Genomic DNA, 14,828 nt, shown 5'->3' on the forward strand with positions numbered 1-14,828 from the left:
AAACCAAAAGATGAAGACAAGGCGGCAAAATGGGAAAATAGACAAGATCAAGCACGTGGTTTGATAGGGATGTCTATTTCTCCTGATCTTAGATTCCACATTGCGGAACTTGAGACTCCTCATGAAGCATTAGAAAAACTTGCTAAAGTTTTTGGGATTAAAAATGAAATTAGAGCCCATCAACTTGAAAATGAGCTGCTTACTTTGGATCCTAATAATTTTTCTTGCATTGAAGATTTCTTGTCCAAATTCAAGAACCTTAGATATCTCCTGGAAGGTGTTAAAGTTAAGAAAGACGATGGTAACCTTATTTATTCCATCCTTACTAAGTTGGGACCAGCCTACTCTGTATTTGTTTCCACTTTCCATTCTACAAGAGAAGCTTTCATTTGTCAAGGACAAGACTACAAGCCCCCTTCCTTTGACTCCTTTTGTGATTCCTTAATAAGAGAACAAGAAAAACTCTTACACCTTGGTCTTCTTAATCTTGGAAACTCTTCCACGAAAGCGTTAGCCGCCCAGCAGCAACCAAATTCAAAGAATCCTAAGAAGTCATATCCTCAAAAGAATGGTCCTAAACCATTTCAGCCTCAAAATGAAAGATCATTTCAGCAAAATGATAAGACCAATAAAAACAAATGGAAGAAGACTGATAGACATTGTAACTTTTGTAATCGAGATGGCCACTTAGAATCTAAATGCTTTAAGAAGATGGAAGCCTTGGAAGCCGCAATGAAGAAACATAACATCCATGTGGAGCCTACTTCAACTTCAACTTCCGGAATGGCACTTTCTGCATCTCATTGTCAATCATCTCAGTCTGGTTATGCATTAAATGTATCTTCTTCTTCTTCTCATTCTCATGAGTGGCTCATTGACTCTGGAGCCTCTTGTCACATGGCCAAAAACCAAGCCATGTTTTCTTCTTTAAATGATTGTAACACCAAAAATATATATATTGGTGATGATAGATCTCTTAATGTTGTAGGGACTGGAACTGTTCATCTAGACAATGGTCAGTTTAATGATGTATTATGTGTTCCAACCTTATCCTGCAACCTTCTATCTGTCTATCAGATAACTCATTCAGGTGAAGGTAAAATTGTTGAATTTTCACCTCATGATGTTGTAATCAAGGATCTAAAAGATCCTAAACAGATTCTAGCTACTGGTCTTGCTGATGATTCCAAAAGGTTGTATAAGTTTCACAACTTTGGGTCATCCAATCTTCCCTCAGTATTTGTTGCTCATAATGATGAAGTGAGCAAACTTTGGCATGAGCGATTTGGTCACTTAAACTATCGCTCCCTTCAGCATCTATGTAAAGAAAATATGGTGACAGGTCTTCCTATGGTATCTTGCAGAGATGGTGTTTGTTCCGGATGTGTACTCGGAAAACATCATCGGGACAGTTTTGACAAACGTGCCTCTTGGCACGCCTCAGCCCCTTTACAGCTTGTGCACAGTGATTTATGTGGTCCTCTTCCTGTTGCTTCATTCTCTGGCTGCAAGTACTTCTTAACTTTCATTGATGATTTCTCCAGACGCACTTGGGTATACTTCTTAAAACTCAAGAGCGAAGTATTTAACACTTTTTTGGCCTTCAAAGCATTTGTTGAAAAACAATCTGGACATCAAATTCTTAAGCTAAGAACTGATAATGGTGGAGAATATGTTAAAAACACATTCATCAACTTTTGCACCGAAAATGGAATTCAAATGCAACATACTGTTCCATACACTCCACAACAAAATGGTGTAGCTGAAAGGAAAAACCGCACCTTAAAGGAAATGGCTAATTGTATGCTGCAATCTAAAGGACTCAGTCTTAGTTTTTGGGCCGAAGCAATTAATTGTGCAAATTATATAATCAATCGCACTCCTACTAAGGTTCTAGAGAATATCACTCCAGAAGAAGCTTGGAGTTCCATTAAACCAGATGTAAGTCACTTTCGTGTGTTTGGAAGTGAAGCATGGGCCCATATTCCAGATGAAAAGCATAAAGCTTTAGAACCTAAAAGTGAGAAATGTACTTTTGTTGGATATTCTGAAGATGTAAAAGGTTATAGACTTATTCCATTTAAGTCCAAAAATGTTATCATTAGAAGAGATGTAAAATTTGATGAAAATAAATCGGCCTGCGAGCCTAGTCCGGCGGATGTGCCACCTCTTCCTATCTCTTCTATCTTTGAAAACATTTCTTCTTCAGATGATGAAAGCGAGGATGATAATCCTCCCCCACCTTCTCAGGATCCTCAACTTCCAAGATGGGTCCGTGCCACTCGGGATGCAGCAGGTGATCTTGCCGGTGATCCTACAGATCAGCGACGTACACGTTCTCAGTTTGAAAGAGCCTCTTCTTTACTGGCTCAAGCTCTAGTAAATCATGATCCTGACACTTTTGCAGAAGCTTCAGGCCATCCACATTGGGAAGCAGCTATGAATGAAGAATATCATTCATTGATGACAAATGATACATGGGATCTTGTTCCTCTACCAAAGGGACGCAAACTTGTTAGATGTAAATGGGTTTACAGAACCAAGTATGGACCAGATGGGAAAGTTGATAAACATAAAGCTCGTCTCGTTGCTAAGGGCTTTTCACAGGTTGAAGGCATTGACTACACTGAAACCTTTTCTCCTGTTGCCAAAATGAACTCCATCCGCCTTGTTCTTTCCCTTGCTGCCTCTTTAAAATGGGAAGTCCATCAGATGGATGTTAAATCTGCCTTCTTGCATGGGGACTTGCAGGAAGAAATCTATATGGAACAACCCATTGGCTTCATACAAACAGACTCCAGCCTTGTTTGTCGACTTAAGAAATCCCTTTATGGCCTCAAGCAAGCTCCTCGGGCTTGGTATGCCAAAATGGATAGCTTTCTTTTAGAATCTGGCTTTTCTAGGTGTCATTCTGACAATACTGTCTACACCAAGAAAGAGGGCAACTCTCTTATCATCCTTGTTCTTTATGTTGATGATCTTATTCTTACTGGTAGTGATCCCAACCTTATAAACCATGTGAAGTCCAGCCTTAAAAAGAAATTTGAAATGACAGACTTAGGACATTTACACTATTTTCTCGGTCTTCAAGTCTTGCAATCCCAAGAGGGTATTTTCCTTTCCCAGTCCAAGTATGCTTGTGATATTCTTCGTCATTTTCACATGGAAGACTGTAAGCCAGCCCCTTCTCCCTTTCAGTCTGGAGTCAAACTTTCAGTCTCTTGTACCTCTCCTGAAGTTGATGCTACCTTATACCGTCAACTTGTCGGAAAACTCCTGTATTTAACCCATACTCGTCCTGATCTTTCCTTTGCTGTTGGCCTTGTTGCGCGTTTTATGCAAAACCCCCGTGAAAGTCATTGGAAAGCAGCTAAAAGAATACTTCGTTATGTTCGAGGTACAGTACAGTTTGGGATTCATTACAGTGCCAAAGCAGCTCCTCTGTTAGCTGGTTTCACTGATTCTGATTGGGCTGGTGACCCTGATGATCGGAAGTCTACTGCCGGTTATGTCTTCACTCTTGGTTCAGGACCTATTACATGGGCTTGTAAGAAACAGGCTGCCATTTCTCTTTCGTCAGCAGAAGCAGAGTATCGTGGTGCCGTGGAAGCTAGTAAGGAAGCCTTGTGGCTTCGTCAGATCCTATCAGAGTTTGGCTTTGAGCAGCAGCATTCAACCACACTTTGGTGTGATAATCAAAGTGCCATTCAGCTATGCAAAGATCCAGTCCAGCATCAGCGCAGCAAACACATTGAACTACACATGCACTTCATCAGAAAGCTCATTCATGACCATGTTCTTGAAGTGCAATATTGTCCAACAGATGATCAGGTTGCAGACATCTTCACAAAGGCTCTCACAGAGGCGAAGTTCACTAAACTTCGATATATGCTTGGAGTTCAGGAAGTTGTCACTAAGGGGGGATAGGCTCTAGTGCCTCCTTCCTTCTCCTATTGTGTCATATTTGTAAATCCTTCAATCCTATCCCAAGTTGTTCTTAAGGGGGGATGTTAGGATATTCCGACACATAGGATATAGTTAAGTTCAACTTGGTCTAGTATAGAGTTAGGTTAGAGTTAGGTAAAGTGTGTTTCTTTACCGTTGTACATTTTGTAACTTACAATCCGACGGTTCACTCTCACCTCGGTATTACCGACACTTGATCCGTGGCTTGACACCCGATTGGTCCATGAGTTCTATTTAAAGCGCATGGAGGGTCATTGTTCGGGTAATCCGTGCATGAGAGAAGCTTATGTAAATTTTCATTCTTTGATTAATAAATTGCCTGTAGTACCCACGTTGGGACAGGCCGTGGACTGTTTCCCTCCTTGCACTCTGAGGGTTTTAACCACGTCAAAAATACTGGTGTATTGATTTGAGATCTGGTTGTGAGCGGTGTCCTTTTGGTATTCTTTCTGTGGAACTTACCCTGTAAATTCCTACAGATACGCCAAGTCCCGTCCTTCTTTGGAAAAAAGACAATAGATGAACCACATGGCGAAGTAGATGGGCATATGATACCTTTGTTAACAATTCTTGAATTCGCTTCTTGATTTCCATGCTCTCCATAATCAACATGCGATACATGCCAATGTTTGGAAGTGGAACATCCTGCTGCAGCTGTATCTCATGTTGAATTCCCCTCTTGGGAGGTAACCCCTTTGGTTCCTAAAATATCTCGCCATGCTTGCTTACCACATCAAACAAATCAGTTTTTAATTTGTCATCACAACCTTCAAAAGATTCATAATCAATATCATTCTTTTTCTTGATCACGAGAAGCACAAAATTTTTGCCTGCATTTACTAGTCTCTTCATCTGCCTTGCATTAACCAAAGAAATGTTCAACTTTTGCCATGGGCTCTCACAATATACTCCACCCCATCCTTGAGCAACAAATATTTGTTCTCATGGCGATAAAACACTGCTTTCCTATACAAATAATGACTACCCAAAATGATTCTTGAGATGTCAAGTGGAACTATATCTAACTCAACTTCATCAATGAACTTTTCAGTAATGGCAAACTTGAATAAGCATTTCCTTGTAACCTGTAAATTTGCATTATTGACTATCCAACCCAATGGATATGGCTTATGATGAGGTACAGTTTCAAGGTTAAGCTTTTTGACCAAGTCTTCTAAAATTAAGTTTGATTGTGACCCACTATCAAATAATGCATCAACCTTTGTATGATTTGAAATTACCCTTACATGGAACAACTCTATTCTTGATTCTTCATTTGGAGTGTTGTTTTGACTATGTGAGGAACTAGTGTTTGCAATAGCTTCTTTTCCTTTTGTGACCATGGCTAAAATCTTGGTCTCATCATGAGAATCTGATCCAAGATCATGTTGTGTGGTAGCGGTCGTCTTTTGTTTTCCCTTATTGTTTGTTTCTTAGGCCTTAGTTTGGGATGTTATTTCCAACAATGGGTTTCATCATGCCCAACTTTGGAACAATGTTGGCATACTGTTTTCTCCCCTTCTTTCTTCACACTTGCATTCTTCTTCCCTTTCCATTTTCCACCCTTCTCTTTCTCCTTACCCTTGAATGGCTTCTTCTTACGACCCTCTTCCTGAATGTTCTTTCCCCTTGCTTCAAGGTGCGTGGCTTGCACACATACCTCATCCAAATTGCTTGGATTGAACATCAGGATAATATGTTTTAAGTAGGAATGTAAACCCCCAATATATTTCAACAATGTATCTCAGGAATTCAAGTTTACTCTTGAGTCCCAACAACAAAGCCCTCTTTCTAAACTCCTGGGTATAGTCTTGAACTGTCTTGAGTTGCCTAAAATTTTGCCAACTCATAATGGCTTTTTGCATATAGGCTAAAGGATAAAACTGTGTTTTAATTGCAGAAACAAATTCAACCCAGGAAATGGATATCTTACCATGAATTCGCATTTCCTCTTGAGTCTTTGCTTCCCACCAGACTAATGCTACTCCTTATAGCCTCAATGAAGCCAACTGGATCTTTATGTCATCTTCTTGAAGGTTCTGAATTCTGCAATAAACCTCCAATTGTCAAATCCAATTGTCTAACCTTTCTGCATTCACCTCACCATTGTACATGGGAATTTCAAACTTAATGTCCAATTTGAGTAAGGGAGTTTTTTCCTTTGGGGTTTTTGAATGAGTATGAACAGTTTTTGTGGTGAAAGTGGAAGATGGTGCTATTTGAGATGTTGAGGATGATGAAGATGATGAGGAAGATGAAGATGGTGGAGATGGAGTTGGCTTTCCTCCATTACCCTTTGAATCCTTCTTTTTATCCTTTTTATCTCCGGAGCTTCCTTCTCCATGTGGAGGCTTAGAACTTTCTCCAGCCATTCTAGTATTCCTCTCTTCATAGAGGACTCTAACCATGTCAGTTAATTCATAGGAAGCTTTCTTGAATGCTTCCTCTTCTGAAAGGCCTTCAGTTTTTCTTGCTCCAGACATGATGGCTTTGGATTCAAGCTTAGCTTCTGGTACTGCTTGTACCTCCTCAATCTCAATTGAAGGTAAAACTTGAGGTGCTTCAAGTGCAGCTGGGATTGGAACTTTGGGTGGAGATTGTGGCCTTGTGGCTCTCCTTCTTTTGGGCATTACCTCAGGAGTTGCTACCAATAGTTTCCCTTCTCCTCTCTGCAACTTTAACCTTGTAAGCATCACAAATTTGCAACCATTAAAACCCTACTTGCACAAAACTCAAGCAATCAAGCAAATAACCTTTGCTCTGATACCAACTTGATCTGTTATTGAATGTTAGTTTTGTTGTGCTAATTTCAACTTCAGATTTATAAACAAATGCTTGTCAATTGCTTCATGTGCATAGGTTTCCTTATGGTGTTTGTGAATGTAAACATGTAAATTTTATCAAGTTTTAAGTGAAATTCATGAGCAAAATAGCATGAAAAACAAGTGCTAAACATCAAGAAGTAAATGTACAGTGAACCATCAAAATGAACACTTAACACAATTTTTTGATGAAGGAGTTCACCCCTCCTGGGCTACATCTCTTTGGTCCAGCGTCCATGGCTTGGGCCTCTGTATTAGCTCAATAATTGAAAAAATGCTGTTTACAATGCTCTACTGCTCCTGCAACCTACTTCAATGTGTTTAGAATGCTCCAATCAGTTAGGAATACATTTTCCTGATCTCCATTTGGTCGAATTTTGCTCCAGTTATGACCAAAACTATTTTCTCCTAGTAAGCCTCCTCTAAAACTGGAGGAATTCCAGTTAGTCCCGCTAATTTTGGAGTTAGTGCCGAATTTGGTGGCACCGCCGATTTTTCCGCCGAATTAAACTCCAGTTTAATTAACGCTAAGCACGATTAATTAACGGATAATGGTGGATTAACACAAATACTGCGCAGTTATGTCAAACAATTAACATGCGGTTTTCGTGGAGCGGTCACATGCCATGGTTTAGTGGTGGTTAGGCACATTATCTGCGTTTCCTGACCGTTAGTCGATGGTTATGTTATGTGTGTTCACATGGAGGAGGTTGGCTCGCGGGCTGGCTCCCTCCTGACGCCCAAACCGCAAACAGTTACACCATAACATTGTGTTGAATCTGTTATATGTTAAGTCTTGTGGTGGTGGTATAACTATAAATCTTGGAGTTTGTTGGGGCGAGGTCGCAGGTTCGACCCCGCCGACCTGCCCATTATTTTGTCACACTACGCCATTGACATCGGTCCTTTGGGGAGGGACACGTGGCGGCCTCCAGGCTTGCCACTTGTCCCCTCCTTATTGGTCCTCCATTAACCAATCAAAACATGCCACGTCACCACATCTGATAACCAACCACAGGATGTCACTTGTCGAAATCTGATTGAGTGTTGATTGACCTTTGACCCTGCCCAGTCACCTGCCACGTCAGTATTACAGACTGTTGAATGTGCAGTGACTGTACATTTTTTAGCAAAATATCTTTTGTTTGGCAATGCTGACAGAACTCATTATCTTCCTCATACGAACCCGATTTTCAGTGAAACGAGTTCCGTTGGGATTGTTTTACTGAGATGGACGCGATCGTTTAGGTTTCGAGCGATTATGAGAACTTTGATTTTTGAGCTAAATACTTGGCACCTGATCACATAAAAAAGAGTGAAAATCGAAGCTCCAAGACCAAGACAAGATTTCTGAATATCAAAATGCATCAAAGATCATCCAATTCGTCCGCCAATAGCTATAGCGAAATTCTCAAAAGGAGATAAATATCCAAACCTACGTGATGATCCAATGAAATGATCATCACATCAATATATATGATCCTCTAAGGGTTCAATTTTCCTAATTAGGCCTAATGGTACCCGTAATAATAAAATAATGTACAAAATAACACTTTTTGGTGACAAGCCCACCAAGATAGCTCCATGACATGAAAGTAAGCCTCTCAAGAGGGAAAAAATGATAGATACAATAGGTCGAAGGGCCATTGAAAGGCCTAGTGGAGTCGAATGTGTTCCAAGAGGAGTGAATGGGCTCCAAACATAGTGATAAAGGGGTGGCCCCTTGATCTCCAAGCAAATGTCCTGTGGTGCTCCCAAGTGGCTGTGGGGGCACAAAAACATCCTCATGGGTCTCCAAATGGATCGAGCAAGCCTGTATCCCATCTGCAAGGGTTGGAGCAATGATGAAACCCTGCCTTTGTCTCCCATGGTGAGACACAACTGTATCTGGGCTCTGGAACAACTGCCAAGAGTGTAGCCAACTAGGCAAGGTGTTCTAGGTGCATCATCATTGTCAAATAAATGGAACACGAGCGAGCAATGAGTGGAGTTGAAGGATCCCATGATGTGGCTATCTGCTCTCTGCTATGGTAGAGGCCTATGGCTCTCAACGCTCACCCTCTAAATGCCAATATGACCCTCTGGAGGGCTTGGACCCTGTATAAGGAGACTAAACCCCAAGATAAAGACCCACCTATTGTGAAAATTCCTATCCTTAAGGAACCCCTATTGCAACAAAACTAAATTTACTTCTACTTGATTTTAATATACATTATCAAGTTATTTTATGAAAATTATTGAAGTAAATTACTTCTGCAACCTACACCAATTTAATTTGATTACATGAAACAAGAAACTGAGCAAAGAACAAGATACATAGGACACAGTTATTTTTGGACAAAATAGTCCCCGGAAAAACCCAATGCAGAAAAACGGTGTAGCAGCTCCGAGGGTTTTATATTATTAAGCAGTAGTTCTGAATACAATGCTGGATACCCTCCCAACAATCTAGTGACAGAGAAAAAATATAATGGCAGAAAACTGAGTGAGATTACCTCACTTCACTCGGCAATTTTTCGCTGATTTGGCAGCAGAACTGGCTAACCCCGACTATCTCTGCGCTGGCCCTGGGTCAGCCTTACAGGCTCCGTGTTAGGTCTGCTCTATCTCTTCTGCCTCCTGGAACTTATGCGTCAACCTCTCCCGGCTGTTCTGGCAGTTTCGGATTTCTACGTGAAGGCAGCTTCTCCTCTGCACTAGCCATTCTGGCTCTCCGTCAGGCCTGCATGGGCCTAGACTGGCCCAACGTCAGTCCCTCTAGATGTTGCGCTGCCTCCACTAGAGGCTCTCCGCCTCTCTGCCCAGTATTCTCGAACTATCCTTGCCCCTCTGTTGCAGAATGATCACTCAGTTCGAATTTCTCGGCTTCCTAACCCCAAAAATCAAACTCTAGATCAATTCGTTCTCTCTGTGTGTTTTTCAATGAACCCCAAGCCTCCTTATACTTTTCTCGTTGAGACTTCAACCGCTGAGATTAAGTCTCTAATCAACGACTAAAGTTAAAAACTTGACTTGATCCACTTTCTAGAACATTCTCACCTATATTTTGATTAATACCCATTAATACTTCAATTTTCCTAAGTTTAGACATAGGAACTGTTAGACTCCGTCTTATGTCAATGTGAGATTGATTCTTCTTCAAAACCCTGTTTTGAAGAAGAAATCATTAAATGTGGTGTTTTAGAATATGTAATTTATTCTCCAGCTCTTCAACTGGCGGCGACTTCAAGCTCCTATCCCTGCAAAAGCACAAACAAAAGAAAACAAAACATCATCAACAATCATGTCCATTTGTTTGATCTGGTCTAGAAGCTGTCTTATTACAGTTGTCATTTGGTTATACAGCTCTCCATACATTTGGTTGCTCAGATCTGGTTACTTAGCCAAGGAATCGCTGGAATGAAAGGCATACTTTAATCTCTTGACAAGCATATGCCTGCGGGTTTGTTGCCTAGCCTTCAGCAATGTATATAAGGAGGTGGATTCCTCAAGGCAATCGAATCTGATTTTACACCAACATTCGTGGCTCCATGCACAGTTTTGCAATGGAATTGGCTTGCCATTGGCACTATATGCTTTGAGCTCAATCTCCCTCTATGCAAATCTCTGCCAATTGATTACAACAACACAGAAGGGCCAGTGCAGGGAAAGCTCAATGTTCATCTCGTTTCCCACACCCATGATGATCTGGGATGGCTCAAGACAGTTGACCAGTATTATGTGGGTTCTAACAATTCAATTCAGGTGTGTAAGAGCATTACGTACTATGTTGAGTGCCACTGTTCATGATGTTCTATATTACATGAGTCCTATTTACTGCCAAGATATCATTGATTCGGTATCCAATCAATTGAACAGTTTGTATTTGAAATTTCTCAAAAGGAATCCGGGTTAGGATGGGAATGGTTTCTATTCCTATGAAAAATGATACAAATTATTGGCCGTCACAAGCATCACTTCCAAGAATCATGCAAAAAGTGCTGATACATTTGGCTTACAACCATTAAAGAAAAAGTGTGCAAATGATGCCGGGAATGAATGTTCAAATTGTGGATTTATATCCCTTACTACTTCCTACTTCACTGCTCAAGGAGATAAGAGTCTGACAGTGGACTCTCTGAATAGATATAGCAATGGTGAAATTGGTTTGATGGTTGGGCTTAGCCCGGAAGGGCCTTGGACAAGTATACGTTCTGTCTTACCTATATCTACAATTCCAAAAGAGCTGAATGGAACTTTGGTGTTGAGTTCATTGATCCAAGAGAGCCCGTGATGATAGTGCCAGTTTTGAGAGCTGGTCTTGTATTGGTGGAGCATGCTGCATCTATTTTGCCTGCAACAAAAACATATCATGTTGGCTATTATAGAGATGAGAATACATTTCAACCAACCTTATATTTGAACAAACTGCCAGAAAGATTTCAGAGGGTTCTCGTGTGCTTGTAGCTGACCAATGCTTGCGACCGGTGGGACAATTGTTGCCACAATTGATCTACTGAAGGACAGGGGAATTGATCCCAAAGATATACGTGTGGTTTCGGCTGTGGCTGCTTCCCCTGCACTTCAAAAATTAAGTGATAAATTTCCTGGGCTTCATGTCTATACTGGAACTATTGATCTTGGTCTGGATGAAAACGGTTTTATTATTCCAGGTCTTGGGGACGCAGGAGACCGCAGTTATGGCACTTAAGATATTTTCATTTGGTTTTGATGCTTATTGGCGTGAAGGACAAAACCTTATTCCCAGTTTAACACCAAAATATGCAATATCTTAAAAACAAAAGGAGCAAAAATGCCTAAAACACCAATGAGTGTATCAAATCCTCTCCAGATTCCAGAATATGAAGTAAATCCAGCAGAGCTGTCATTTCCACAAGGTGCAGAGACATCAAAGGGTAGCTATCAATTAGCTAAGTGGAACGGGACGAGAGTTGCTGTAAAGATTCTTAACAAGGACTATTATTCTGACCCAGAAAGCATAAAACGTTTCAAGAATGAATTGACACTGCTACAAAAGGTTCGGCATCCTCATGTGGTTCAGTTTGTGGGTGCTGTCACACAAAATGTTCCTATGATGATCATTGCAGAGTATCTTCCAAACGGAGATTTGAGCAGTTACCTCCAAAAGAAAGAACGTTTACAACCTGCAAAGGCAGTGAGAATTGCTCTTGAGATTGCAAAAGGAATGAATTATCTTCACGAATCCAAACCGGAGGCAATCATCCATTGTAATTTGAAGCCAAGGTGCCAGAAATATTTTGCGTGATAGTGGGGGGCATTGGAAAGTGACAGATTTTGGATTGAGTCAATTGTTGAAGTTATCATCAGATAATGTTCGAGAATGGCATCGACGTCCCTTGGATGATACCTTAAGGTTATATATGGCGCCAGAGGTTTACAAAAATGAAGCATTTGATAGAAGTGTGGACGTTTTCTCGTTTGGTCTTATTCTTTATGAGATGATTGAAGGTATCCCACCTTTCCACCCGAAATCACCAGAAGAAGTCTCCAGACTGATGGCTTTGGAGGATAAGAGACCAGCATTCAAACTCAAGCCAAAGCATTATCCAAGTGATCTGAAAGAGTTGATTGAGGAATGTTGGGATAGAAACCCATGTGTCAGGCCAATCTTTTCTGCGATTATTGTGCGTCTAGACAGAATAAGGCCCTTATGTGTCAAACAGAGCTTGCTGGCATTGATCGCATAGTTTTAATCTGGGCTCTTAAGTTGCTAGAGCAACGTGGGAAAGCTGTGATTTTTAAAGGAACATCCACAGATGATGAAGAGAAATCTCGAGGAGAGCGAAAGGTTTGGGAAAATATCCAAAAAGGATTTGTCAACTAGAAAAATTTGGCGCACGTCCTTGACACCTGGCCTTCACTTCAGCCAAAAATAAACAAAGACACCTGTTACCAGATGAATAGGATTCGTTCTTATCTATGACCTCAGTTAGTCATACGATGGGGTCTGCGCTCCAATTGTTAGGCTTTTTGGTTAGAGATTTTCGAGGAGAAAATTGTTACATGTTCTATTTATGTAACTTCAGTTGAAACAGCGCCCCTGTTTTGGGTCGATCTGTTTCCTACAGATAGTATTTTTTTTATTGTAAATTCTGAGTGTAAGAAAAAAAGGGAGAGAGAGGGGAGAGTTCTGAGTGCTGGAGAATAGAGAGCTTACCATGTACAGTTTTTGGCAGAGAGTTTAATGAAAATACAGCTCTGACTTCTGAGATTCCTGTGGTATGATAATTTAGCATAAGTTTTTCTTGTGTTTCATATGTGATCTGTTATGTTTCATTTCACTTCATGATCATTTCTAATTGAACAAATGAAGTGTTAAGGTAGAATTCATCATTTGTATGCTCTGCCTTTAAGTTTGTTCAATATTCAATGTTTTCTTCTGTTTGACAAGGATTCATCTTCTATGCCCTTGTCAGCTCCTCAGCAGTCTTGCCATCTCATTTAATCTAAATTTGGTGTTAAATTTCTTGCCTACCTTGCCTCAGGAGATAATCTGTGTTTTGATTACATTTCTCTGTTCAAACTGTTACTTTGCCTATGCAGCCCAGAAAAACCCCTTCATTTTATTAAAAACCCCTTTATATCAATTTACTAGCCTAAAATCAGTTTCTTTTAAAGTCATCTCAGCCCCATTTAGAAAACTTTTTGCTGAGATAGACCGGAGAGAGCCCTCTCCTGCCCCGTAGGGCTAGCTACGAGGCTAAGTGGTTTGATGTTGCCTTGAGGTTTACCTTTCTCAGCCTGAGGTGAAATTTCAAGCGCTAACAGGAACCCTATTAAAAATATTAATTATTTTAATCAAATACAATCCAGGAGTAATTTCACCAAAAGATTTTTGGGTTCTTTAGAACTCATGTGCCTTAACCTCTCCACCAATTTTCATGGCTAGAGCACATCATATGCTACCAAAAACTAACACTCCCTCTTAGCGAGGAATGTGCTCTAGCAACAATGTCCAACTGCATGCTGCTCTATCTCTGAAACATCTCCTTTCCGCACTGTTGCTACCACCAACACTGTGCTGTTGCTGCTACTGTATTGTTGCCCATAACACTACCACTGCCACTGCTGCATCTGTACTACATCTCCTTTTGCATCTGCTGCTAATGTGAAAATTTCTGAATCTAACACATCAGAAACCCCTACTGCGTTTTCTGGTTTACTATCTCCTACTTGTTCTTTACATTAACAAGTTATTTACTTATATAAACATCGAAGTAAACACAAATGCAACCTTCACAAATATACAAATCAACAACTAAAATAAACTGAGACAACACAAGGGACATTGTCATTTTTGGACAATCGTCCCCAGAAAAACCCAATGCGGGAAAATCGGTGTAGCAAATATGAGGGTTTTATTATTATGTAGTTTTCTGAATACAACTAGGATGCTAGAAATGGCTCACCCTTTAGAGATTTTGCTTGGCAGAAGTACCTTGCTTTGGAGACAGACATTCCGGCTAATTCAACAATCGGATGATTGGCCCCACAGTGACTTCGACTGTTCCTGCATTAGCCTCTGCGTCTGCCTGCATCAGCTTCTTAGCATCCCGCGTCCTTTGTGCTGGCCCTCTAAGCCTTTGCATTAGCTCAGGCTGCCTTTGCGTTAGCCCAGGCTGCCTCTGCGTTAGCTTAGGCTGCCTCTGTGCTGTCTCTCCGACACTTTCTCTGCCTCTCTGCTATGTCTTCTCGACCTCCTACCGAACTACCCCTCCCTGCAACAGATCACTTGTTCGATTTCCTCAACAAACCTCGCCCCAGAAAATCGAACTGACTGATCAACTTGGTGTATCTCCAACTGACCCTTAAGCCTCCTCTTATACTTTTCCTGTTGATGAATCAACGACCGAGATTAAGTCCCTAATCAACGACTAAGATTAGATCTGGCTTGGTCCTCATTATTTAGAATTTTCTCACCCATTTTATATTAATACACATTAATATTTTAATTTTCCTAAGTTTAGACTTAGGAACCCCATTAAAAATCTTAATTATTTTAATATCTCTTCATCCTGG

The 14,828-nt window shown here is 40.7% G+C and overlaps 1 protein-coding gene and 1 pseudogene across 2 annotated transcripts in view; both read left to right on the forward strand.

The window, feature by feature from the left end:
• LOC149141797 (putative sucrose-phosphate synthase 1) overlaps positions 1-14,828 on the forward strand; it is a 335,464-nt gene that overhangs the window by 44,312 nt on the left and 276,324 nt on the right. The gene's annotated exons all lie outside the window — the stretch shown is intronic.
• On the forward strand, positions 11,545-12,496 carry LOC149141798 (integrin-linked protein kinase 1-like; annotated as a pseudogene).

Source organism: Pinus tabuliformis, chromosome X (assembly GCF_031772625.1).
Source record: "Pinus tabuliformis cultivar Carrire ecotype Pingquan chromosome X, CPIR1, whole genome shotgun sequence".
NCBI lineage: Eukaryota > Viridiplantae > Streptophyta > Pinopsida > Pinales > Pinaceae > Pinus > Pinus tabuliformis.